Source organism: Panthera tigris, chromosome C2, assembly GCF_018350195.1.
Source record: "Panthera tigris isolate Pti1 chromosome C2, P.tigris_Pti1_mat1.1, whole genome shotgun sequence".
In the NCBI taxonomy this organism is placed as follows: domain Eukaryota; kingdom Metazoa; phylum Chordata; class Mammalia; order Carnivora; family Felidae; genus Panthera; species Panthera tigris.
In genome coordinates this window covers 132,789,360-132,814,036 of record NC_056668.1, presented here as the reverse complement: position 1 = coordinate 132,814,036, position 24,677 = coordinate 132,789,360, and the positions used below count along the sequence as shown (strand labels likewise).

The 24,677-nt window shown below is 37.2% G+C and overlaps 1 long non-coding RNA gene across 1 annotated transcript; it reads right to left on the bottom strand.

Annotated features, from left to right (window-relative positions):
* Positions 1 to 876: 876 nt before the first annotated feature.
* Positions 877 to 24,150, bottom strand: LOC122230621. Its single transcript, XR_006207626.1, has 4 exons — positions 24,055 to 24,150; positions 14,770 to 14,875; positions 2,671 to 2,868; positions 877 to 1,093 (listed from the first exon to the last, which is right to left on the bottom strand). It is a non-coding gene; the product is annotated as an uncharacterized LOC122230621 (long non-coding RNA).
* Positions 24,151 to 24,677: the final 527 nt, after the last annotated feature.

Here is a 24,677-nt window from a genome sequence, read left to right as displayed (position 1 = left end):
ACCAGCTCTCCAATCTTATGACTCCATCACCCAGCTCTTAAAAATTTCCTTCTGACATAACTTCTGTTCTGATAACCCATTTAGTTCTTCTTTCTGTATTGTGGAGATCCTGTTTTATGATTGTGTTAATTCCTTAATTTTTCTTAATTTAAAAATGCAATAAATTCATGCATATTTGTTGTAAAATATAAAATTCGGGCTACACTAAAATGTAGAGGGAAAAACAAATAAACACCAATTTCCTCTCCACGTCACAGTCGCACCTCTCAAAACAACCATTTTTAATAGTTTAGCATGCATCCTCTCAGTTTTCTATCCGCATTCAAAGATATAGGGCACATTTCTATTTCTGTTTATTTTTTAAAAATTGTATTGTTATATATTTTTCTTATCTTATTACATTGGCTTAACCTCTGGAACAATGTAAATTCCCAATGTTAACAAATATCCTTAAATTAGTCCTCATTCTTCCATTTTATAATCATATTCTCAGATTTAAATTATGCTTCTTTTGATGGCCTTTTTCAAAATAAACTCAATTAAGTGGCTAGACTAAATTCTCTACATGTAAGAGAAAACAACCAATTATATTTTTGCAGGACAATTTCTCATACTTTGTATTTCCTTCTGTACTCATCCATGCATGTTTGCTGTTCCTACATTTTAAGTGAAATGACCCAATAAAAAATAATTTTTTCTAGAAGTGGAATCAGTTTTACTACAGATTAGTTCTGATGATGCACTAGAGATTCATCACAATTATTGTGCAGACATTGCTGTTGGAGGCTGACAATTGGAAGGGAACAACTTTTAGACAAACATATCTTGAGCAGGTTTCGTAAAGTTAGGCTTGCCATGATTAGCCATTAGGCAACTGCATGCAATGATTTACTTAAATAAAGGCACCAAATGAAAAGCTGAGAAGATTATCGAAGTCTTTAATGTCTTTTGTGAAATCCAGTAAAACCTACTGTGAAGTACCCATTTCTGGTGCTGGAATTGAAGACAGAGATGATACTGACAGAAAGGATGATTGATGGAAGCAGCATGTTTTTACAGGAAACCAGAATGCATCCATAACAATATCTACTCCCTACAAAGTTAGGAAAAGAGTTGACCATATGAGCTTAATGTTCAGTCTGTCAAACAACATACATATGATCTTCCTCTACAGAATACAGCATACCCAGTTATTAAATCTCCCTGAATTTTGCTGTAAGAAGGATGACTAGATGGAGCCACTGAGCTTTCTTTCCATTAGACATTCAACTCCCAAATGCCTCCACAAATGAGTTCTTACTACTCCATAACAGGTCTCTAATTGTCCATCAGATTTAATTCGACCTCTGAGTCAAGCATGCATGCAGTTATACACTTGAAAACCAAACTTCATATCAATCCATCACCTAATTAAAAACTGCTTCTTAGAGCCAATGCCAGATCATAAGGATATTCCTCAGCCAACTATTCCAACTAATGAATTGACTGGTTATTTTATTCATCAAACATTTCTGAATGCCTACTATGTGCCAGTTCCTATGCTACTGGTGGCAATAAAAAGATAGGTCGACCAGAATCCCTGCCCTCAAGAACTTCCTAATCTCTACCTTTTCTGTTGAGAAATTTTAAAAATTCTATCTCAATATAATTTTGTGGTTTAGCTCATATAATGTATTCCCATAAAAACCGTCACAATTTAAAAAAAGAAATTGTTACAATTATGATATATCAAGCAGCAACAAGATTTAAGTCTGTTAAATCCATTTAATCTAACCATGCCAATGGAAGTTGGCCCTTCTAAGAAGCTTCTTCCACAGGTAGCCTCTGTTTTCCTATTCTCCCAAAGGATAACTACTGAAAATCATTAAGAAGAGTACACTTGGGGGGCACCAAGGCAGCTGAGTCGATTAAGCATCCGACTTTGGCTCAGGTCACAATCCCACAGCTTGTGGGTTCCAGCCCCGTGTTGGGCTCTGCACTGACAGCTCAGAGCCTGCAGCCTGCTTGGGATTCTGTGTTTCTGTCTCTCTCTGCCCCTCCCCTGCTCATGCTCTTTCTCTCCCTCCCTCCCTCTCTCTCTCTCTCTCTCTCAAAAATAAACATTAAAATTTTTTTTTAAAAAAAAAGAAGAGTACACTTAGGATATAATGTAAGTAACCAGTTATAATAATCTTCTCTGATAAATGTTCACATGTTAACAATTGAGCATGACACAATAATATGTAAGATATCAAACAGGTTAGAAGTCCCTGGGCTCACACAGACTGGATGCTTGTATATTAACTGCATGGAGTTCTTCTGGAACAAAACTATATGACGATACTTATCAGTCTTCCTGATCTATTAACTACATGTTTTTAGCAGCCCAGTAAACCTGACACTCATCAAAAGAATTGAATTTTGTCAAAACTAACATGGCCTTAGGATGCAATCAGTAGGAGTGTAATAGGAACTAGAAGGTATATAGTCAAATGGTGCCAACATATGCCAGCTGGTTTTGTAAAATACGATGTCCAGCTCTGCACCAAAGTAAACCAAGTTCTTTATTTTTTTTTCTTTAAAGCATTCATTTTAGAATGTGAATTTATACTCGTAATGTGTAAGTTAAAAGACTCTTATCATTTTGTTGACTTAGATAAGAAATTAAAATCTCTACATCTCTGCACTTACCAATTAAGACCAATTCTTTCTTCCTTAAATTTTATAAAAAATATATTTTCTTCACTTTTTTCCATTGAACTTCATAATCATGCTGTTCCATGACTGATCCATGATAGCCATGACCTCATGGCTATCAAGTTATAATTTTTAGTTTTGCTTTTATAACTTTCCCAACGAAGACTCTTTCATAACTTTCCTCTATGATGTCTGCCAACACAAGGAAAGAAAGACTTTGTAAAGAAAATGTTATGGAGGCTGATTGATCATTACTTGTTATTTAATATGCAATCACAGTGGCTGGCACTCAACGAAAGAAATAGCTTTTTAATGAGACAATCTTAAAAATTATACCATCAGATTATATAGTTAACTTACTTGGATGCAATATTACAAAAAGAAGTGAGAGAGATTAAAATGTTAGATCTATTTATGATTTAAAAAGTTATGAAATATAAATGAAGAATTACATTATAGATCTAACTTATTGAGAACCCTTCTCTCTCAAATATTCATCTCTCTCCAAAATACTTTATTTTTTGTCCTCTGTTCTCCCCTCTATTTTATTTGCAAACTTCTCCAGGGAGTTTATCTCTAAATCAGCCTCAGTTCCCTCACTCAGTTCCCCCATATTAGTTCAGGGTTCTAGCAGAGAAACAGAACCAGTAGAGGTGAAATGTATAGACAGAATATGTATAATGTAATATATGTTAATGTATATTAAAGTATATATATATCATTTATATTAATATTTAAATTCTATCATTAGTAATATATGAATTATATATCCATAATATTATATTATATATAATATTAATGTATATTTATATTAAATAACACATATATATTACTATATAGTAGGATATATAACAATATACATAATATACTACCTATACAGAGGCAGATTTTACATAGATATAATATAAAATATTATAGAATATGTATATATGAAGACAGAGAGAGAGATTTCAAGACATTGGCTTCTGCGGCTATAGGGCTGGCAGGTCCAAAACCCATACGGTAAACTGGCAGGCTGGATTTCTTCTTCAGGAAAACCTCAGTTTTGTTCTTGAAGCCTTTCAACTGATTGTTATGAGGACCACCCAGATTATCAAAGATAATCTCCTTTACTTAAAATCAGCTGAGTATATATCTATGAAATATGTTCACAGCAACACCTAGATAAGTGCTTAATTGAATAACTGGGTACTGGAGGCTAGCCAAGTTGACACATAAAACTAACCATTACACCAAACAATTATTGAGATTTACCTCAAAGCTTGCCAATGATATCCTGACTGCTAAATCTAGAGCCCCTTTATTAGAGCTCAGTCTCTGCTGCTCTTGGCAGGATTCACTGCCTCTTCTTTTAAAAACCCTTCCTCACCAGAACACACACCAGCCTATTCCTACTTAAGGAATAGGATACATTATTGTATCTTGATTCAAAACCCATCATTCAGCAAATAGTGCTGTGATGACTAGATATCCACAAGCAAAAATAAATAAATAAATAAAGTCAGACCCTTAGCTTATACCAAATATAAAATTCCCTCAAAAATGGATCAAAGACCTAAATGTAAGAACAAAACTATAACACTATTAGAATGAAACACAGGAGTAAATCTTTGTGACCTTGGATTTGGCACTGTTTTCTTAGATATGACGCTAAAAGCACAAATGACAAAAGAAAAAAATAGGTTAATAGGATTTGCTCAAAATTTAAAACTTTTGTACTTCAAAGGACACTATCAAGAAAGTGAAAAGACAATCCAGAGAAAGGAGACAATATTTGTCAATTGCATATCTGATAGGGGACTTGAATGCAGAGTATATAAAGTACTCTTACAACTCAACAATTAAAAGACAAATAACCCAATTTAGAAATGATAAAAGGATTTGAATAGGCATTTCTCTGAAGAAGACATATAAAAGGCCAATAAGCACGTGAAAAGATGCTCAACATTATTATTCATTAGTGAAATGCAAATCAAAACCACAAGATACCATTTCACCCCCACTAGGATGACTGAAAAAAAAAAAAAGACAATAACAAGTGTTGGTGAGGATGTGGAAAAATTACAATTCTCACACACTACTAGTGGGATTATAAAATGGTGCAGTCACTTTTGAAAACAGTTTGATAATTCCTCAAAATGTTAATCATAGTTACCATATAACCTGGCAATTCTACTCCTATGTATGTACCCAAAATAATATAAAGACGTATGTCTATGTGAAAATTTATACACGAATGTTCATGGCAACCTTATTCATAATAACCAAAACATGGAAATAATACAAATATCCAACTGATTAATGGATAAACAAAATGAGTATGTCCATGCAATGGAATATTATTCAGCCATAAAAAAGGAATAAAGTACCGATACATGCTACAATGTGAATGAATCTTGAAAATATTATGCTAGATGAAAGTGATTGACAAAGGCAACATCTTGTATGATTCCATTTATAGGAAACAACCAGAATAGGAAAATCTGTAGACATGGGAAGTAGATTAGTGGTTGCAGGGCCTGTGGGAAATAGGGAATGGGGAGTGACAACCGATGGGTATGGGGTTTCTTTTCGGGGTGATTAAATGGTTCTGAAATTAGATAGTGGTGATGATTGTGTGACTCTGTAAATGTACTAAAACCCACTATACCTTTAAAAGGATATACTTTCTAAAAGCATAAATTTTATGGTGTGTGAATTATATCTCAACAAAGCTGTGTTTTTTTTTTTTCTAAACCTAAGTCAATGCATCTTGCTACCATTTTTGTTCTTCTGGAGGTGGTGTCTTTTAAATGTTTAGACATGTATGAAATGAGAATTCATGCTCTGGGAAAACCACTGAAATGTGGTAAATTAAAATACAAAAAACATAGCTGATATCTTCTTTTAGCAGGTAAATAATTAATTCTGAGTTTTTAAGGTATAAGTAAATAATTAATTCTGGGTTCCATGCATTAAGGTATTAATTCTGGGTTTTCCCTTTGACAGGACAGTTTTATAATACAATGATACCACTTAACATAATTGTAACCATTGGAACCTTAAATTCAACCTTCATTTAACTTGCATGTTCTTTTCCTCTGAATCCTGTACTCAAAAATAAATGACAGACTAATATCAGATAGAACTTATAGTATTACCTCAGGTGATTCTGCATGTTAGAGAGGAAACTTATGTGATATGAACTTGGGTGTTAAGCAATTGAATTGCTCTGCAGGATTGCAATCCCCTACCAGATTATCTCAATGCTTCTGAACCTTTTTTTCATAATCACCCTCCTAAGAAACTCTTTTAGATTTTTTTTTAACTAATTGCCCCTCTCCCTCATGAAATTTTAATACTACAGATATATTATGTATCTGTTTATATAGTCTATGTACTGGGTATTTATGCTTTATTCATAAAAAGGGTAGATTTTTTTCATTCCCCGCCCCCGTCAACCAATACTTGCTTCCTTTGGAGGGATATTGCCCCCATTGAGAACATGTGGCTCACCTTGAAAATTCATGCGTGTATTTGAGTATACATATTTTATTTTCTTCACTCTAAACAGCATTTATAATTCTTTCAACAACTTAGATTTAACATTTACAAATTTAAGTAGATGAAATTTAATGTTCATAAATTTAACTTAATAAAGGTAATTTGGGAAAAATATATGTAAATAATTTTTAGGTATGCTAAGTTCAGATAAAGTATCAGGCAACCTTCAAAATTATTTTCTCTGAGAATAATTTTAGACATTGGAATTTGTGTATGCTATCAAGTGGGGGGAAAAGCAACATGCAAGACTATATCAAGAAGAGTTTGTAAATTTTCTAAAAACACATACATACAAATGACTAGAAAATATTCATTAAACTATTTTATGGTTATTTCCGGGTGCATAAATTGTAGGCAATTTTTAGTTTCAATTTTATACATATCTGTAGTCTCCAAGTTTTACATTTTGAGTTTGCACTACTATTATTGTTGGGGAAAAATGGTTACCAACAAAATATTTACTGAAATTAGCTTGTATCAGGGAAAAGATGTAATAACGTCTAATTTACAATACTTGAAGTAAGGTGTTTATGCAGCCTTTGGGGGAGAGGTTTTAATTTTTTGTTTTTATGTCATAGACAAAAATGCACTATAGCCAGCCCTTGGTCTTGCCAGTATTTTCAATGTTGCTGCAGCAAAAGCATTAATCCTCAACAAAAGACAAGTTTACTATGACCTAAGCTCCTAGCAACTATCCTTCTATAGAAAAACTCTAATGTATTTCAAGGTTGCAGAGGAGTCATTCAGCAAGCAAATGTTTGCTGATGAGCTTTTAAAGAGAGTGAATCCAGCAAATAACCAGAAGTCATTATGCACTTGATTTCAACAGAGCCTATTTAAGTAATGACTCAGATTTGAATATCAGCAACTTTGGGAGCTACTGAAGGAAAGATACTTTTAAATTTAAATACCACAGTTTGCAGAGTGCTCCTACTTGATACTCACAACAACCCTGTGTGTCGCTTGGTATCATTCCTATTATTTACGGGTCCACAAAGAGGCAAGTGAAAGAACCAGTACTCCAACCCAAGTCTTTTGACTCCGACTTCTGAATTCGTTCTTTCTTTGGACCATTCTTCCTTGCTGAATGAAATCAGTGGGTATTTTAAAAACCAGTAATGCACTTAACCATGACTTATGACCCTAACAACCATGTTTTGCTATAGAGTAGAGATTAAATGCTCCCCCACACTCTCCTACACTCTTCCTGCCCCCTTTGACTCCACAGAAAGGGCCACTGGTAGCAGAGAGGGAGTTCTGCATGTCTATCAGGAAGGCTTCATTCAGACCTTTACCATCAGTGTGGTGGGTTCTGTGTCAAACTATGATGAGTTTGATCCTCAGTACTTTTAGGATTTGGAGAAGGGGCAAAATGGGGTGAAGGGTAAAGGAATAGAACCACATAGTTTCAGGATCCACTCTCAGATTGGACTAAGGGATTATGTGCCTAATGTGGAATTTCCACATGGAGCATTAAGGAGCATCACAGAATCAGGAGTTGAGTTTCAAATGTACTGCAATGCACCCTATTTGATTATTTTCTAGGTCAATTCCAGTCACCAACCCAAGCCTGAATACATTCAAGACATAAGCCAAAACATCAAAATAATCCCAGGCTACAATTTTTCTAGCTAAAAATTGTCTAAATTTATATTTCAAGGAAAAAGTAGCTTAAATTAAAAAATGCATACTCTGATTCAACAAAAACCAGATATATTATTCAATAAAAATCCCTAAAATTCATATGTAAACATATAAATTAATAATGTAAAATAATTCAATAAAACAATAAAAATGCCATGGGTTGTATCTATTGTCTTCCTAACAGAGGGCAAAGCTCATGATCAGCGTGTCAAATTGGAGATGAGTCACCTCTAAGGTTTTCACTTCAATTTCCTTTGGCTAGTAAAATAACAGATCACAATTTAGTTTTTGATGTTGCTATAAATTTAGGTTGAAAAAGATACAAAATATATTAATGCTTAAATATACCAGTGCTTCACTATGACTATATTTATACAATTGACATATACAATCAATTGATTTTTGACAAAAGTGCCAAGACAATTCAATGGAGAAAGAATAATCTTTTAAGTAAATGATGTTGGAACAACTGGATGTCAAATGCGGAAGAAACTGAATCTCAACCCTTATCTCACAACATACACAAAAATTAATTCAAAATGGATCATAGACCTAAACATAACAGCTAAAACTATAAAACATCTGGAAGAAAGACTCCGAGAGAATATCTTCATGATTTGGATTCAGTGAAGATTTCTTAAGAAATAGAAAGTTTTCTTTTTTTTAAATTTTTTAAATATTTATTCATTTTTTGAGAGACAGAGCATGAGTGGGGGAGGGGCAGAGAGAGAAAGACACAGAACCCAAAGCAGGCTCCAGGCTCTGAGCTGTCAGCACAGAACCCGATGTGGGGCTCAAACTCGCGAACCACTAAATCATGACCTGAGCCAAAGTCAGACGCCTAACTGATTGAGCCACCCAGGGGCCCCGAAATAGGAAGTTTTAACCATAAGAGAACAAAGTAAGAAACCACACTTTATCAACATTAAGAATGTCAGCCCCTCAAAAGACACCATTAAGAAAATGCAAAGATAAAACAGACTGAGAGAAAACATTAGCAATAAATATATCTGACAAATATCTTGTACCCAAAATATGTAAAGAACTCTTACCACTCAATTAGAAGAAGCAAGCCACTCAATTAGAATGGCGGGGGGTGGGGATAAGCAAAAGGGTAGAATAGTCATTTCAAAAAAGAAGTTATACAAATAAACCTAATACGGAAATCAGAAATAAAAAATAATCGACACGATTGGTCATCAAAGAAATACAAATTAAAAACCACAATGAGATACCACTCTACACTCACTAGAATTCATAAAAGTGAAAAGACTAACAATACCAAATGTTGATGAGGATGTAGAGAAACTGGAGCTCTCATTCATTGTCAGTGGGTATAGAATATGGTACAATCACTTTAGGAAATAATTTGGCAGAATCTTGTAAAGTTAAATGTATATTCTAAACTCAGCAATTTCACTTCGAGGTATTTAGCCAAGAGAAATTCAAATATATATCCACAAAAAGAAATGTATCTGAATGTGTATAACAGCTTTACCCATAATTAGCCATCAACTGGAAGCAACCCAAATGTCCTTACACATGAGTGAATAAAGAAACTGATATCTTCATACAATGGAATACTACTCAGTAATAAAAAGGAGCAAAATACTGACACCACAACATAATGCCTCTCAAAACTGTTATGTGAATGACACAGAAGAGTAAAACTGCATAATTCCATTTGTAAAAAATTCTAAAACCTGGAAAGAGTATCTACAGTGATAGAAATCAGAACAGCGTTAGTTATCTAGGGCAGGGATGAGGGGATGAAGTGTTAGGTGTGCTTGGCTTTAGACTGGCAGGATGGAACTACACTGGGTGATGGAGACATTCAGCATCATGGTTGAGTGGTGGCACACTGTCTAAACTCATCAAATGATACACGTTATTTATACCATACTTATGCATGTTATTGTAGGAAAATTACACCCCAATAGTTGATTAATAACCATTTTCTAAATACTCACATGCTTTCTAAAAATAAACCTTGTATAACTCAAAGATGAGAATATTCCTTTCATGGAAGCAACTGATTTAAGTGAGTGAGTCCTTTTCCCTGGGCACATATCAGGATATAGAATTCCACCTAGTTAAGACTGCATGGGTTTAAATCAAATCCATCCCCCTGTGGGATCTTATCAAGACTGTTGGATTTATTCTGTGTGTGTGTGTGTGTGTGTGTGTGTGTGTGTGTTTCCATAAGCAACAAAGAGCTAATTATTGGTTAAGGATGGTTTATGGACAGTTCTACCAATAGGATGATAGATTACAAGTTTTGAGCTTTCAATTTACAACTTGAAAATAATTTTATTTAGGGGAACCTGGGTGGCTCAGTCAGTTGAGCCTCCGACTTCAGCTCAGGTCATGATCTCACGGTTCGTGAGTTCGAGCCCCGTGTCGGGTTCTGTGCTGACAGCTCAGAGCGTGGAGCCTGCTTTGGATTCTATGTTTCCCTCTCTCTCTGCTCCTCCCCTGCTCACACACTGTCTCTCTCTCAAAAATAAATAAAGATTAAAAAATTTTTTTTAATAATTTTATTTCAAGGCCTGTGTTTTGTCTAGATCACAGTGGGACTCAGCAACTGCTGTGGGATGAATGAGTGAAGATATGAATGAGTGACTGAACAAATAAATGAGTGAATATCCTTCACTCACTATAAAATAAAAATTTTATCAGATGTGCACCAAAAAATTATATCTGGTCTCAATATGCCTTGCCACATATAACCATATAATAAAAACAAAACAACAACAAAAACACTTGAGAGTGATCAAAAAATAATATATATGATTTAAGCAGGAAAAATCACAGGAAGCCTGTGAGAGAATATTTCCTTTGCCCTGACAGTTGTTTACACTCATATGCCTTTTTATTTAAAATTTTAGAAGTAGTTTATTATTTTTTAATAATTAAGAAATAATATAGTACATGCTATTCTGGCTTTGATCCTGGATGGGCAGGGGGCATGAGAGCTATAAAAATATGATTATGTAGGGCACCTGGGTGGCTCAGCCAGTTAACTGTCAGACTCTTGATTTCAGCTCAGGTCTTGATCTCACGATTCATAGGTTCCAGCCCCACGTTGGGCTCTGCACTGAGAGTGCGGAGCCTGTTGGGGATTCTCTGTCACCAGCTCTCTCTTTCCCTCCCCTGTTCGCTTGCTCCCTCGCTCTCTCTCTCTCTCTCAAAATAAATGAATAAATAAAAATGTGATTATGTATCATGAATTAGATAATAGTTCTGTATCAATGCTAAGTTTTTTGATTTCAGTAATTTTACTGTGGTCATATAAAGGGATATCCTTGGTCTTAGAAAATACATGCTGAATACTTAGAGGTAAAGAGAAAAAAAGCCCAATAACGTTAATTATAAACAATGTGGAAAATATAGGAAAGTATGAAGAATATAAAAATCACCCACAATCCCATCACACAGATAAAAGACACAATTTTGGAGATATATAGTTTTTCATTTCTCATCTATGTATGTTCCCACATAAGTAAATATTCTTAGAAACCTGATTTTTAATGGTTACATAGTGGCATGACCTGTTTACCAAGTACCTATTACTGTGAATTGTTTCCATTTCGTCACTATTTTAATTACACAGTGAGAACCTGTTGTATATCAGTCTATCCTAAGAGATTATTTCCTTAGGATGTTAAGCATGAGGTAGTTAGTCCAAGAAGCAGCTTCTGCTTCTTCCAGAGTCACAGGTCTAATTAACAGATTGATTAGATTGGTCAGAAACCAGTGGTAACTTAAAAGCACCATTGGTCTGGTGTCTTCCTGAGGCACCCACATAAAGTTGGTTGCTCTCACACACCCCACCCCTTTCCTTCCCAGGACTGAGTTTGCCAGATGTCCACAGGGAGGCACTTTCTGCACTTCCATATTTATCCGGCTTTCTTTATTCAAAACCTGGGGTGCCTGGGTGGCTCAGTGGTTACGCATCTTACTCTTGATTTTGGCTCAGGTCATGATCTCACCATCATGAGATCAAGATTAAGTGTCTCTCTCTCTCTCCCACAATCCCTCCCCCACTCATGGGCACTGTCTCTCTCTCTCTCCCCCCCCGCCCCAAAACAAAAAACCCTCATTTTACATCTGTGTGAATTTAGTCATCCCTTCTTCAACACCATAGCAAAATGTACATATGTGTTATATTGACCTTTTGAGAGATCTCCTCATGTTCTCTAACTGAACTTTCTGTGATAATGGAAATGTTCTTTATCTCAGCTGTCCAATCCAGTAACCAACAGCCACACATGGCTACCAAGCATTTGAAATGTGGCTAGTATGAGTGAGGAACTGAAGTTTTCATTCTATTTAATGTCAATAAATTTAAATGTAAATATCCATATGTGGTGAGTGGCTATTATATTGGACAGTGAAGCAATATGGCCCTTGTTACTCCAAGTATGGTCTCTGGGCCAGCAGCATCGGCATTACTTGACAGCTTGTTAGAAATGTGGAGCCATAGGTCACACCGCAGACCTGCTGAATCAGAGCCTGCATTTAACAAGAGATCGCAGGTGACTCATGTACATAATAAAGTCTGAGTAACACTGCCCTGTATCTAGAAGGATACAGATCAAAAAGTTACAAATGTCTTCTTAAGTGAGACATAAAGGGTGGTGATGCAATAGGAAAAGGACTTTGAGTTTTTCCTTTATACACCTGTATTGTCTGACTTTGTTCAACAGATATATATTACTATTAGAGTGTATAGAACAGTAAAGATAAAATAGATGGTACAGTATGGAAAAAAATATTTGCAAACCATATATCTGATAAGGGGTTAATATCCAACATATATAAAGAACTCATACAACTCAATAGCAAAAAAGCAAATAACCCAATTAAAAAATAGATAGGATCTGGATAAAGAGTTCTCCAAAGAAGATATATGAGAGGCCAATGGATACATCAAAAGATTCTCAACATCAAGAGTCATTAGGGAAATGCAAATTAGAACCACAATGAGATATCACCTCATACCTGTTACAATGGCCATAATGAAAAAAATAAGAGATAATGAATGCTGGTATGGATGTAGACAAAAGGAAACCCTGTGCACTTGGACTGTAAACTGGTACAGCCACTATAAAAAACAGTATGCAGGATCCTCAAAAAATTAAAAGTAGAAATACCATATGATCTAGCAATTCCACCTCTGAGTATACACACAAAGGAAATTAGAACACTAACTTGAAAAGATAACTGCACCCCCATGTTCATAGCAGCATTATTTATAATAGCCCAGACATAGACACAACCTAAGGGTCCATCAATGAATGAATGGATAAAGAAGTTGTGGTATATACATACAATGGAATATTATTCAGCCATAACAAAATTCGGAAATCCTACCCCAATTGTGCAACATGAATGGGCCTTGAAAATATTATGCTAAGTGAAATAAGTCAGACAGAGAAAGACAAATGCTGTGTGATCTCACTTATATGTGGAATCCAAAAAACAAACAAACAAAAAACTAAACTTATAGAAAAAGAAATCAGACTTGTGGTTATCAGAGGTGGAGGGCTGGAGAGGGGAATTTGTAGGGAGACAGTCAAAAGATACTAACTTCCAGTTTGTATATTTATATCTGATAAGTAGCTACTAGGGATATAATGCACAATATGATGACAATAGCTGACACTAATGTACTATATATATATAAATTTATTTATATTTGTTATATCCTTCAACACTGGTTTCCTGACCTATTGATAAGTTAACACTTACAGTTTGCAAAACATTTTTAAGGTAAGAGAGGGAAAGAGGGAGAAGGGAAGGAGATTGATTGATTCAGGAAAGAGAAAAAGAAATGTAAGATACCCCAAAATATCCAAGAAATGGGGAAAGGATAGAAAAAGTCCAAAGTGTGAGGAAGAGTGAGGGGAAGAGGGATCCTAATTCCTACAACCTGTCTTGCCCATCAGGGCCTGCTGGTTCTAATGGGCCCAGAAGACTCACTCAAATCCTCTATGCTGGGCTTACATGTCTTCCCAGCATCCTGGGTTCTCTTATTCCACTGCCATTACCTCTTAATCATCTGAGGGCATGTTTCCTACTCTAAGATCATTCATGAAGGCCCTGACTGGCTTCCTCAATCATAGACTCTCTTTCTGCCTCCTTCCACTGATGGCTGCTTCTTCTCCTTTGTTCACTTCCACTTGGATGTCTAACTTCCTCTTTGCCCTCTTTTCTTTTCTCTCTCCCCTGGTTGTGTCTCTGCCCTGTAACTGTCCATTACAAAATCAATGTAAAACACTATCTAGGGTTCAAAAATGCAACTATATAAGAACTATGCAATGGCAAATTCAAGAATTCAAGTGAAAAATTACAGGGCACTGTTTCTCAAACTCACAGGGCTTCTAGGCCTTGGAGAAAACCTACAAAAACCACCAAGGTGGCCTGGATCCCATTTTAAGTCACATTGACCTGGGAGTTCTGTTGTCTGTGATTGTGAAAAGAGCTGATCTGACCCTATGAAGGAATAGCAGACAAATGTGGTATTCAAGAGAAAAGACAAACAACTGGTGAAGATTATGCCAACAGACAGCTCATGGAAGGAAGGAGGATGTGAGGACACAGTAGGAAGACTGGGTGAGTAGAAGTCTGCCAGCAGAAAGCCCAGTTAGCAGGCTGGATTGGTGCATGGCCCTGGACAGTGGGAGATCTAAATTACCAATAGCAGCAGAAAGGAAGAAAGAAAAGGAAAGGTGTTTTCAAAGGAGAACCTCAAGTTAGTATCTTGGCATCCTTAGGCTGGACCAAGTTTTACAAATCTGCAAAAGTATGGGAATTCTGTTAAAGTCATTCTGAAGGTAACACTGAACCCACTTTCAATAGTTTACTAACTTAAAACAGGCAGATGAAAACTAAATTACTCACAGGCAAAAAAGCATAGGAGATTTTTGATGATGCAGAGCTGAAGCCTGGTTCACATTCAGTGAGGAGCAGCTTGCCAGCCTTGGCTGCTAGTCCATTTTCTCCATCCCTAAGACAGGAAATTACGTGAGGCCCAAAATACGCATCCCTACAGCTCCAAGAGTGAGTGCAGCTGTTCTGAGAGAATTTCCTGTATCCAGGCTCCACACATGAAGATTTGTGCAGTGCCAATATGTTTGCTGAGCACCTACTTTGTGCTAGGAGCACTGTTAAGCCTATGTTCAGCCTTATGTGTGAACAGATGGCAAGTAGGAGATAGGCTGACTCTGAGCTGCAGTAGAAATGTAGCCCCCTTGGACCTCTTGACAAATTCCCCTAGCCTTGCCTGGTGCCTAGGTCAGTTCAAAAATCTTCTCAGGCCCTAGGGGACTCTTTCTACCATCACCCCAACCCTACACTCTAGAACAACTCTCTTTTACTTGAGGCATTCAATATTGGCAGTCTGATGCATGAATCTCTCTCTCTCTGTCTCTCTCTCTCTCTCTCTCTCTCTCTGTGTGTGTGTGTGTGTGTGTGTGTGTGTGTGTGTGTGTGTGAGTATTCAGAAGCCCAAGGATAGCAGGTAACAAATTAAGACTATTAAACATAGCTTTCTAGAAGATGAGTGGTATTTATAATTCATAAAATGCTGTCCTGGATGCTCTTTTCTTTTTGAGTTCTACAATCTCTTGCCTTCATCCTGGGTTAACAGACTGTAAATAAAGCATTTTTTTAACAAAAAAAGAAATAAGAGAAAAAGAAGAAGGAGGGACAGAGGGAAGGAAGGAAGGAAGGGGAAGGGAAGGGAAGGGAAGGGAAGGGAAGGGAAGGGAAGGGAAGGGAAGGGAAGGAAGGAAGGAAGGAAGGAAGGAAGGAAGGAAGGAAGGAAGGAAGGGGAAGGGAAGGAAGGAAGGAAGGAAGGAAGGAAGGAAGGAAGGAAGGAAGGAAGGAAGGAAGGGGAAGGGAAGGGAAGGGAAGGGAAGGGAAGGGAAGGGAAGGAAAGGTAGGAAGGAAGGAAGGAAGGAAGGAAGGAAGGAAGGAAGGAAGGAAGAAAGACATTAAGAAAAAAACTCAACTTCCTTATTTCCTAAAGTAGGAAACACTTTTCCCCCCCAATGCCTGGCAGAAGAAGTATGGTTGCAAATGTTACCGGGCACTAAACCAGATTAATTTTCCATTCAGGAAGAAAAGTAAGCAACTTGGGCTAAGGGAGGCAAATTGCATGGCCCTATTATTTAGCACGTTTCAAATGAAAGCCAATACTGCTATTGAAGTGCTGGCTAATGGAGCGTTCTCTTCCTCTCTCTAATGCCCGCCCACAGGTTGCTTGGCAACCACATTACATTGCTGTGAACACTCCCCAGCAATAATAACTGACCCTGAATTTTAATTTTTGTGCTGAAGCTTAAGTGGGATAAATAAATTTAAAAAGGCAATCTCTCTGAAATAATATTCATTTTGATTAATAAGCAACATGTGTAGAAGAGTATAGAATGGCAAATAGAGTGATATAAAAATTTGATAAAGGGTTTGTCTATTTTAGGAAGATTTTGTATAAAAAATATGAAAAATCTAGGTAGGCTTATGGAAAAAAATAAGTAAAATGGTAAGAATGGAAGCTGAATCTAACCCCTCCAATCCTAACATCTATATTGATATAAAGAATAAAATATTAATTGTTATTGTTTCTTAATTGAAACACTTTTCAAAAATAAGAATAACATTAAATGTCCTTTGCATAAAAGGATCTGGAATGGCCACTTACAACTCTAGCATTACCCTCCCTTCTCACTTGTAGTAGAAATAATGATTTGCATGCATAGCAACAGGAAGAGAACAGGTTGAGTTGGAGGTTCCACATTTACTTGTAGCTACTGCTTTGTGTTTTGAATAAAAGATTTGAATGGAATGTGTTGTAAATAACCTATTGTTCTTTATTCACAACTTCTAAAACTGTGCCCTCATGCGGTAATTTAAGTGTTCCTAGTCTGCGGGCTACCAACTATCATTTTTACCATTTCCGAAAATCATCCTCTAATTCATTTCAAAGATGAAAGGAAAGTACTGCATACCTCTTATCTTTTCAATCTCAGTAAGATTTTCCCCTGGAAACTTAAATTCTTACCTAAAAACACTCTTTTAAGTACTTACCAAAACAAAGACTTAGGGTTCAAATTCTGGCTCCCCGACTTATCATCTGTGGCACCCAGTTAGAGAATAGCATTAATTATCACCTCTTGAGCAGTTGTGGTCTAAGTAAGATCACCTAACACAATGTTGTCATAGGTATGTACTCAATTTCAGCCATTATTAATTGACCATATAGCATGGTATTATGGGTGTAGTGGGGGCTGTGATGTGCTGTCCAGATTCCCCTTTCAGAATGAAGGAGTTATTCTCATAGCTTCTGGGAATGCTACCACAAAGTGGGCTTCAGCTGTGAGCCCTTCTTGAAGAATGCCTGGGCTGAAAAACCTGAGATCATGCCTAGCCTAAAATCATGCATTCTGGGGGCAGACTGAAACCAGTCAATGGTCCCCCTAGGGATTTAAAGGTGCATCCCCTTCACACCAACCTAGGACAGCTCCGGAACCATCCCTCCTGCAGAGTTTCCCATGGAGTTGGGTAAGACTTTCATTGGACCTATACCAGAGCTCATCCCCTCTCTGCATCTAGCCCTGCCTCCTTCTTTTCGTTTTTGCAGCTGTTGATTCCAAGGGCATGCCCTAATGAATATCTTGCATGCCAATCTGCGTCTCAGAGTTTGCTTCCTGGGAAACCAACCTGCCATAATGAACCATCACAAATACATTTAAGAGGATTTGTAACGATCACGGTATTATTGCATGTGAAAAGAGGAGGTTACTCAACTCAACATATGGGATGATCTTAACTATGACAAATTATATTCATGTGAGTGTGTATGGTTGGAAAATTGGAAAAGTACACTAAGATTAACAATATTTCTTACTGGGTGGTGGTATTAGAGGTGACTTCAATTTTCTTTATACTTTTCTGTGTTCCTGGAAAGTTTCCTGAAAGGAACAAATTTCTTTTTCTATCGGGGGGATGGATCTCCCAAGGGCTGAGCCTTATCCTCTACTTGACTTGTCCTGAGTAGTTCAACTTTCAGATAATCATGAATGAGAATGTGTCAATCTAGAATACTCCTCACCACTATAAGTAGTGAGTTCACTCCCATGTTTCTAATTGCTGGAATCTGTAGTTCTCAAGCTTTAGCTAAGGAATCTTTTCTTCAAACACAAGTTTACTCAGGTACTCAATACGTCAAGTGTGTAAAATCAGAACTTCTCTGTAGAAGCCAAGAATGGGGATAGGTGGGGAAGAGGAAGAAGACAGAGCCTCTGTCCCTTGGTCAAGTCTCTAAGATGTCAATTTGATACGGTTTTTTTTTTTTAAGTTTATATATTTTGAGAGAGAGAGAGAGAGAGCACATACTCAGGAGAGGCAGAGGGAGAGAGAGAGAGAGAGAGAGAGAGAGAGAGAACCCCAAGCAGCCTCTGCACTGTCAGCACCGAGCCTGATGCAGGGCTTGAACCCACAAACCATGAGATCATGACCTGAGCCAAAATCAAGAGTCGGACGCTTACCAACTGAGCCACCCAGCTGCCCCTCCAAGATGTCACTGTGAAAACTTGGACCCAGAGTTAGGATTTTCAAATGTTACCTTCAACCTTGATGTGTTTTATTTATTTATTTATTTATCTATCTATCTATCTATCTATCTATCTATTTATTTATTTATGTTTTTTCACAGTAAAAGACAGATAATCAAATTTTATTTTTTAAATATGAAATTTATTGTCAAATTGGTTTCCATACAACACCCAGTGCTCATCCCAACAGGTGCCCTCCTCAATGCCCATCACCCACCCCCCCTTCCTTCCCACCCCCCATCAACCCTCAGATTGTTCTCAGTTTTTAAGAGTCTCTTATGGTTTGCCTCCCTCCCTCTCTAACTTTTTTTTTCCTTCCCCTCCCCTGTGGTCTTCTGTTAAGTTTCTCAGGATCCACATAAGAGTGAAAACATATGGTATCTGTCTTTCCCTGTATGACTTATTTGACTTAGCATAGCACTCTCCAGTTCCATCCACGCTGCTACAAAAGGCCATATTTCATTCTTTCTCACTGCCAAGTAGTATTCCATTGTGTATATAAACCACAATTTCTTTATCCATTCATCAGTTGATGGACATTTAGGCTCTTTCCATAATTTGGTTATTGTTGAAAGTGCTGCTATAAACATTGGGTTACAAGTCTGCCTATGCATCAGCACTCCTGTATCCCTTGGGTAAATTCCTAGCAGTGCTATTGCTGAGTCATAGGGTAGATCTATTTTTAATTTTTTGAGGAACCTCTACACTGTTTTCCAGAGTGGCTGCACCAGTTTTCATTCCCACCAACAATGCAAGAGGATTCCCATTTCTCAACATCCTCTCCAGCATATGTGTTTTAAAGGGCAAGACATGAACATCAGTTCATGCTAACATCAGTCTGGTTGGAAAAACACACGTAAGAAACAAGGGGCAAAGAATGTAAACTTTTTGTCACTGAAAATAAGTGAAGTCCAGGAAAAGAGGACATGCCTACAGGCTGCAATCTCCAGAAAGGGTTTCATGGAGGAAGTAGGTCTTGGCTATGTCTTGAAGAATGATAAAATTTAGCAAAGCAGAGAGCAATAGTGAGGTCATCCTGGGTAAGGAGAGTGGCCAAGCCCAGAAGGGAACTGAGTATTAGATCTTTAAATCCAGTAGATAGTGTACTTCTACAGCTAAGGGTTCACTTGGAAAATGAGAAAACATGATTGAATGAACATTGAGAATGAAATATTTGGAGGGAAACCACTCAGTGGAGTTTAGGTTTCCTGTTCAGGTAAGAGTGGTTCCTTGGGGATTCTTTATAAGTTGAAGGTGATCTATTAAATAGCTTTATATGACTGTGATACCCAAAGGGAGAACTAGGTGAAAGGCACCCTGGGAAGAGGCTGTGGAATTTACCTAGATGTCATGGCCCAACCTGACATAGGTTCTGGCAGTAGTCGACATGGTGAATTTGAGTGCAATGACACTGATTTTCTCGTGCTGATGAAAAACATCAGTCACATCACATATAAATGGCCATGCTGTTCTTTTCTGGAAAATTTTCTTTAATATTATTATGTGTCTTTCCTTCCAATGCACCACCGACAATGGTCTCACTGCCAAAGAGTAAATAAAAGAGGCAGGAACATGTGAGGGGTGAGCCAGAAACCTGAGTGTGTGATTATCTCTGGGGCTAGGCCCTCCCTGACTTCTGCCTCATTGAACAAACAAGAACTTTATCAATTCTGCCTGGAGTGATCTAGAATAACCGTAGAACTTCCCTCATTTTATGGCACCCAGTAAATGAGTAAGTGGAAAGATAGTGGATGCCATAAAATTATGTATGGAGTTCTTCATTCCCACATATGCTTGTTCAGCTCATTAGATTAGAAACAAATGACACATCTTGATGGTTTACTACTTGCTAGGTAGTTTGTATGCAATTCATTTACTCCTCGACACTCTATGAGGTAGGTATTTCCACCCCCATTTTGCAAACAACTGGCATTTTGTAGGCATTCACCTCTATTCATGACAATAATTGAACATTTCCTTAGGATTTTTATTTTTTCCTTGTTTTTTTTTGCTTATTTTTTTAAATTTACATTCAATTTAGTTAGTGCAACAATGATTCCTTGATGCCTCTTACCCATTTAGCCCATCCCCCCTCCCATTACCCCTCCAGTAACCCTCTGTTCTCCATATTTATGAATTTCTTATGTTTTGTCTCCCTCCCTGTTTTTATATTATTTTGTTTCCTTTCCCTTATGTTCATCTGTTTTGTATCTTAAGTCTTCATATGAGTGAAGTCATATGATATTTGTCTTTCTCTGACTAATTTCGCTTAGCATAATACCCTCTAGTTCTTCCCATGTAGTTGCGAATGGCAAGATTTCATTCTTTTTGATTGCCGAGTAATACTCCATTGTGCATATATACACCATATCTTCTTTATCTATTCATCAGTCGATGGACATTTGGGCTCTTTCCATACTTTGCCTATTGTTGATAGTGCTGCTATAAACATTGGGGTGCATGTGCCCCTTTGAAATAGCATACCTGTATCCCTTGGATAAGTAGTAGTAGTGCAATTGCTGGGTCATAGGGTAGTTCTAGTTTTATTTTTTTCAGGAACCTCAATACTGTTTTCCAGAGTGGCTGCACCAGCTTGCATTGCCACCAGCAGTGCCAAAGAGATCCTCTCTCTCTGCATCCCCACCAACAACTGTTGTTGCCTGAGTTGTTAATGTTACCCATTCTGACAGGTGTGAGGTGGTATCTCATTGTGGTTTTGATTTGTATTTCCTGGATGATGAGTGATGAGCATTTTTTCATGTGTCGCTTGGCGATCTGGATGTCTTCTTTGGAGAAGTGTCTATTCATGTCTTTTGCCCATTTCTTCACTGGATTATTTGGTTTTTGGGTGTTGAGTTTGATAAGTTATTTATAGATTTTGGATACTAACCCTTTATCTGATATGTTGTTTGCAAATATCTTCTCCCATTCCATCAGTTGCCTTTTAGTTTTACTGATTGTTTCCTTTGCTGTGCAGAAGCTTTTTATTTTGATGAAGTCCCAATAGTTCATTTGTGCTTTTGTTTCCCTTGTCTCTGGAAACTTGTCGAGTAAGAAGTTGCTGCGGCCAAGATCAAAGAGGTTTTTGTCTGCTTTCTCCTCAAGGATTTTGATGGCTTCCTGTCTTACGTTTAGGTCTTTCATCCATTTTGAGTTTATTTTTGTGTATGGTGTAAGAAAGTGGTCCAGGTTCATTGTTTTACATGTCACTGTCCAGTTTTCCCACCACCACTGTCTTTATCCCATTGGATATTCTTTCCTGCTTTGTCAAAGATTAGTTGGTCATACGTTTGTGGGTCCATTTCTGGGTTCTCTATTCTGTTTCATTGATCTGAGTGTCTGTTCTTGTGCCAGTACCATACTGTCTTGATGATTACAGCTTTGTAATACAGTTTGAAGTCTGGGATTGTGATCCCTCCTGCTTTGGTTTTCTTTTTCAAGATTTCTTTGGCTATTCGGGGTCTTTTCTGGTTCCATACAAATTGTAGGATTGTTTGTTTTAGATCTGTGAAGAATGCTGGTGTTATTTTGATAGGGATGGTATTGAATATGTAGATTGCTTTGGGTAGTATTGACATTATAACAATATTTGTTCTTCCTATCCAGGAGTGTGGAATATTTTTCCACTTTTTGCTGTCTTCTTCAATTTCATTCATAAGTTTTCTATAGTTTTCAGTGTATAGATTTTTCACCTCTTTGGTTAGATTTATTCAAAGGTATTTTATGGTTTTTGGTGCAATTGTAAATGGGATCGATTCCTTGATTTCTCTATTTCTTCATTGTTGGTGTATAGAAATGTGACTGATTTCTGTGCATTGATTTTATATCCTGCAACTTTGCTGAATTCATGGATTAGTTCTAGCAGGTTTTTTTTGTGGAATCCTTTGAGTTTTCCATATAGCATATTGTGTCATCTGCGAAGAGTGAAAGTTTGGCCTCCTCCTGGCTGATTTGGATGCCTTTTATTTCTTTGTGTTGTCTGACTGCTCAGGCTAAGACTTCGAATACTATGTTGAATAACAGTGGCAAGAGTGGACATCCCTGTCTTGTTCATGACCTTAGGGGGAAAACTCTCAGTTTTTCATATATGGCTTTTATATCTCAAGGTATGATCCTTCTAGCCCTACTTTCTTGAGGGCTTTTATCAGGAAAGGATGCTATATGTTGTCAAATGCTTTCTCTGCATCTATTGAGAGGATCATGTGGTTCTTGTCCTTTCTTTTATTGATGTGATGAATCACACTGATTGTTTTGCAGATACTGAACCAGCCCTGCATCCCAGGTATAAATCCCACTTGGTCGTGTGAATAATTTTTTAATATATTGTTGGATCTGGTTGGCTAATATCTTGTTGAGGATTTTTGCGTCCATGTTCATCAAGGAAATTGGTCTATAGTTATCCTTTTTAGTGGGATCTTTGTCTGGCTTTGGAATCAAGGTAATGCTGGCTTCACAGAGTGTGGAAGTTTTCCTTTCATTTCTATTTTTTGGAACAGCTCCAAGAGAATAGGTGTTAACTCTTCCTTAAATGTTTGGTAGAATTCCCCTGGAAAGCCATCTGGCCCTGGACTCTTGTTTTTTGGGACTCAGGATTTTGATTTTAAAACAAATAAGTAATTCCTTCTTCTCTTTACCCTAGTAAATTTAAAGGGTAGGTTTAGACAATAGGGCTTGACTTTATAGTTCGCTGCAGAACAGCTGTTCACTAGCTGGGTACTTTGTCCTTACAGGGCACTAAACTAGAGGCTTTGAAAAAGAAAGCACAGCCTGGCCAATGCAATCACTGACCTAAATTGCTTGCTCTGGAGTTAGAGAAGTACTCAATGCATAGAAGAACATTAAACAGCAGTCCAAGGAGGTATGAGATAGGATCCAACGAAGTTACATCTAGAAGCTACCTCTCAAATTGCAAATCAACAGTTATTTCCTAAACCTCAAATGTCCAAAGCCAGTAAGCCATCTTTGTCCATGTTGGTGCCACTTCTGTTTCCCACTCAGTCAAAACCTATTAAGTTTTCCTTTTTGTCATCTCTCTTTCCACTTCCCCTTTCATTGACCTATTTCTGGTCTTTCTCATCTCTTGTCTGGATTCCCACAACCAGCAGAGTATCCAAGCAGAGATGGCTGCTTCCTCCAGTCCAGTTTTTTAACCCTGACCAGACTCACATTGGCAGAATACCACCTGCATAATTGTATTCTTCTGCTCACAATCCTTCTATGGCTCTCATCGTCTGCAGGATAAAGTCTAATCATCTTGAATTGGCATTCAAGTCCTTCAAAAATCTGACCCCAGTCCCATTTCCAATCTGACAGCCTACTAATATTTTTATTTCATCTAGAGTATCTGTTTTCAGTTTTCCCAGGGTGCTGTCCCCATTTCTGTCTCCTTGGCTTGGTTCTACTTGTGCATCCTGTCCTGTCAAAGTCAGGCATTGTGTCTTTTATCAAACCCACTCTGGTCTCACAGTGTTTCACTGTTGTTGTTGTTTTTTTGTTTGTTTGTTTCTTGTTTTTTTGTTTTTTTCTGACACACTTCCTTGGACTGCTGTTTAATGTCATTCCACGTACTTACCATCTATCCAACTCAGTGGGAGGCAAGTTGGGAGCAGCAACTACATCTGCCGACTTTGCTATCTTCCCCACAGCCCCTTGTTTAGAGCTACACATAGAGTGTGTAGTTATTCAATAGCTGTTGAACAAAAAAATAGTCAGATTTTACTGTCCAAAAGCAAACTTACCCTTTACATTTCCTAATTTTTGTATTCATTTCTGCAATATCCTCATTTCATGAGTTCTGGATTTTGCCATCTCTGGGTATCTCATTACAATCTGCAACTTAAAGTAAAAATCTTACTAACTCAGTGGTGTTCCATAGAACATTCTATAACTATCTGTGCTGTCCTATTTGTTAACTCCTAGGCACATGAGACTTTTGAGCACTTGAAATGTGCCTAGTGCAACTGAATTTTTAATTTTATTTCATCATTATTAATATAAATAGCCGCATATGACTAGTGTATATTGTATTGGATAGTACATGCCTAAGTATTCACAGACAAAAGAGAAAAGAAGGTAGATAGTATTAGCCCCAGAGCTTTTCAATAACCACTCTAAATTGTAAGTATTCCACAATGTTTTGAGTAGTGATGTCATGAGATTCCCGACCCTTCTCATCCATATAATACACAGTTTCAG